Here is a 4,648-nt window from a genome sequence, read left to right on the forward strand (position 1 = left end):
CTGTTCCCAGGAGGGAGATGCTTCAGCTGAACTTTTCATGTGGCTAGTCGAAGTAGGAATAAAACTCTCCTGGGAAGTTTTCTACTGTTTTTTGAGGGGTTTTTTTTAGCCATCATTTTCTTTCAGGCTACTAATTACTGTTAGTTGCATTATTCGTCATCATCCTTAATTGAGCATGAACAATGGCTCAACATTGGAGGAAAAATGTTAAAAGAGAGTCATTTTATTTAAGCCAGGGGATTTGGAGCTGACTTAAAAAGGGAGAATAATGAGCAATAGCAATTCTACCAAAGGTAAGGCAGCCACTACTACAGCTCTGTGGCGTGCAACCGTCCCATGAAGATGGGGAAGCTCATCCTGCGCCACATCCAGTGCTGAGAGCAGAAGGACTCTGAGGCCAACCCTGGGCCAGGCACCACTGATGTCAGTGGAGCACACTCTTTGGCATTATGGGTGGGTGTGGGGGGACAGGCAGGGTGAATGTGGAGAGATGTAACCTAGAACATGGAGGAAAGTGCAGCATTACCTTACACACTGTGTTATTTTATATTCTGTACAGAGATCTAAAACCAGTGAAGAACCTGGAGGGCAGGATAATCCCTCTTCAGACTTTGATATTTTAAATGATCTCAGGTTTCTTTCTCTAGAATAGCTATGTGCTCATGTTCCCTGAGTAAATCGTTACAATAGAGGTTTATTTGAATCATGGTCACGTCTTCACATTTTCAAGCGTTCTGTATCTGTTAGAGTAATTTTCGCTACAAGTAGAAGAATACCCAATGAAGAGTGGTTTAGGCAACACCAACATTTATCATCTCGTGTATCGGGAAGCCTGCGGGCAGGCTGTCCTGAGGGCAGCAAGTGCCGCCCTGTGGGTAAGGATGTCAGCCCTCCCCGTGCTCCTGCTCGGGCCTCCCCAGGAGGGTGTGCTTCCTCCGTGCTTATAAGTTGGCTGTCACAGCTCCAAGCATCACGTCCTCTATAAATAATGTCCAAACAAGAAGCAAGGAGGAGGGCAAATAAAGAACTTTCCCCTGTATCACCCACTATTTTATGAAGAAAAATTTTTGGCCCAGAATCCTTCTGACATCATTCATTGGCTAGAACTGTCCTCATTTAGACACTGGACAAAGAGGAATAAGATTTTTGTGACCACCTTAAATTAACACGATCCATTCCACAGTCATGAAAGCGAAGGTCTTTCACCGAGAAAGATGATGAGCAATTCACTCCCTGGGCCACATCCTGACGTTGTAGTTATCATCCTTGAATTGCCTTCATTTTACCTACAGCTGCGGTGTGTTTCACCATATAAACAGTGGTCCCAGTTATAGATTAATTAATTAATTCAGCTAATCACAAAGTGCAGACCTTACCATAGAACATACACCTAAGTTAGTTTTTTAAAATATTCAAGATGGCCTCAGTGCCATTTGTACACTTATTCATTTGACAAATACTAATTAAATCTCTCTATAGGTCAAGCACTGCTTCAGATGCTGAGGATACAGCTGTGAACAAAAAAGGCAATAATTGCTCTTTTCATGAGTTCTACATGGGAATGGGAGAAAGAAGGTAGGTACTATTCATAAAAAAAAACAACCTACTGTACATCAGATTGTGCTAAATGCCCTGAAGAATAGCAAGGAAAGGATAGGGAGTCTGAGAGTGGGAGTTGCCGTTTAAATTGGGTGCCTGGAGAAGATCTCATGGAGATGATATTTCAGTAAAGATGGAAAATAGCCATGTGGGTGTCTGGGGAAAGCATGGTCAAGGCAAAGGGCATAAAGGCTCTGAAGTGGTAGTGAACCTGGCATGTTTAAATGATAATCAAGAGGCTCTGGCTGGAGAGGAGTCAGGAAGGGAGGGCAAAGTAATAAGGGATGAAGTTGGAGAGGTAGTAGCATCAGCTCAGGCAGGGCCTTGAAGACCAATATGAGGACCTTTGTCTTTTACTGGGAGTGGGACGGAAAGTGACTAGAGGAATTGGGGTAGAGGACTGACCTGATCTTGTAAAAGAATCACTGTGATCGCTTTAAGGAGAATAATCTGTAGGCAGGTAAGACAGGAAACAGAGAAATGGGTTAGGAGACCGTCAGATAACAGGAAAGTTAGTGGTTTAGATTGGACTGAGGATAGTGGCGGTAGGACTTTGCTAGTAGATTAAATGTGGTATGAGAACAAGAAATGATTTTAGGATGACTCAGTGTTTGGATCCTGGGCAAATGAAAGGATGGAGCTTTTATTTACTGAAATAAAAAAGATATAAAGGAGCAGTCATGGAGAAAAGCAGGCATTTAGTTGTGCATATGTTAAGCTCGAGATGCTCATTAGACACTCAAATGGAGATGTTGAGTATGCAATTGCATGTATGAGTCCGCAGCTCAGGGGTGAAAACGTAATCCACAGATACATGGTTTTCAAAGTTATGAGGTTCAGTGAGTCAAGGAGATCATCAGCACATAAGCCAAATAGAGGGTAAGTGATCCAAAGACGAAGAACATTCCAGGCAGGATGCAACCAGAAAAGGTGACGGCGAAGGAGCAGTCAATGAGACCTGAGGAATTCTGGTACAGGGTGGTGTCTTAAGAGTATTGCAAGCAGAAAGGAGTGATGATGTAAAAAAAATCTATAGGTAAGTCAAAATACAAAATGGGAATCTAGAGAGTTTGGCTTGAGAAAGAGAGAAAAGTGAAGCAGTTTCTACGTATTGCAAAGATTAAACAGCCATGAAATCTTATTTAGATTTTATTGACCAGGATGTGAATCATTCATGATTTCCTATAATTATCTTTCCTCTTGGTCATTCTAATATTTTTGCAGACATTTAAATTGCTTTCAACAATATTTTTATGCTTTGCTTGAATAAAATCTGATTTAGAAAATCTAATCAATTAGATATTTTAGGCCTAATCATTGACATTATAAATGGACTCTTGCTTTCACAAAATGATGAACCACAAATGACAAGCACGCTTATTTAATTTTTTAAATTTTACTTCTCTGTTGCCTTTCAAAACCCATTCACTGCATAAATCGAGACACAGAGGCCTTCCTAATAGAAGACATTGAATTTCTAATGGAAACTTCTGCAGTGACAAATTCATCATGTCCAAAGCACGTCCCTGCAATATTTTACTTTGTCATTGGTTACACTTTTCTAAGCTCAGTGATGTTCACAAAAGCCAAAGGGTACCATTTTGCCTGAATCAAGAGCTTTTGCTTTCCAAAGGAGAAAGAAAATGTCAAATGACTATTTAAATTTAATAATCTAAACTCACCAAATGTTTTGCTCCAAGAGGTACTTTTTAATATTTTTCATCATTACATTTTTCTAAAATATTCAACTTTTGAGTAACTCTATACATCACTTAACAAAATTAGATGAATATCAGTATGTCATGCTCAAAACCTAAATATATATGGGAAGTATGCTCTGGGACCTATTTGAAATAATCCTCTATTTTATGTTATCCTCTTTTTCAAGTCTGTTCTCTGCGATGTAGCTATTTTTCTTCTGCAGCTGATACAACATTTATGTGGGGGGAGATTTCTAATTTTACTTTGCTGGTATATAAATGTGTCATTTCATACAACGAGCTATTTTTCTTTGTTGTAACTTCTTTCTTTCTGTGTTAGCCTGAGGCTCTCCTCTTTATTTGATCAGTATAGTTTATATCATATTCCAGGCAGCACTTCTTCCCAAGAGAAAAACAGGGTTTCAAATTGCTACTCGTGATTCCTAAGGCAAACTGAAAGGGCGCTGCTTGAATTAATGTTTTCTTTACTGTTTTTGGTGCTTATTGGTTTTATTTCCATTAGCTGATAGATACATTTATTTTCTACCTTTTAATATTATTCTCTCCCTACAGCTGTCAATTTTTTTTGGCTTGAATATTTATCGTGAGTGGTTAGATAAATATAATCAATAGAAAAATAATCAATGTGATGACTTGGTGGCAAGATTTGCATTAAATTAATAAATAACCAAAAGGTAGTTGGGGTGTGCTGAGTTCAATTTTCCTTTGGTTGGCTCATGAAATGGATGCTTCATTTAAGGAAAGAGTTTGGTCCTGTGTTTTCTGTCACTATTCACAGCTTACAGGGATTATTATATCTACCATTAAAATACAAGATGTATTTTTAAGAGCATTTCTATACATGCTTCCTGACAACACTATATTACGTAGACTTAAATAGGCCTCACGCACCTTTATCCCCTAGTTTAAAGGAAAGCATGTACCATTGCAAAACATGATGGAAATATCCAATTAATTCCAATAGTGCGTTAGTTTCCCTTACTAGCCAAAAGCAGAAATAGTCCCCAATGCACCCCCATGATAAAATCCTCCAACTGAAAGAATTTTAAAGATAAAAAGTTAAGTTTTCATCAAATGTGAATTTCAGCTAAGAGAAAAGGAAGCAATGTGGACATTCTGAGAGTCAGATGTGGTCGAGGGTAGAACCGAGAATAGGGAAGCGGACCCAGGGCCCTCCTCACGAGACCTAATGAAGTGTGTGGCAGCCCCCATCCTCGGAAGATGGTGAATCCAGGTGGAGTTATTTCCAAAATGAGTATAAAGTTCTAGGTCCTTTCTCATGCCAATCTTTGGTTGTGTATTATTGGTAGCAATAGTTTTCATGTTAT

The sequence above is a fragment of the Artibeus jamaicensis genome, unplaced genomic scaffold (assembly GCF_021234435.1).
Source record: "Artibeus jamaicensis isolate MK-2021 breed Jamaican fruit bat unplaced genomic scaffold, CSHL_Jam_final contig_402, whole genome shotgun sequence".
Lineage (NCBI taxonomy): Eukaryota > Metazoa > Chordata > Mammalia > Chiroptera > Phyllostomidae > Artibeus > Artibeus jamaicensis.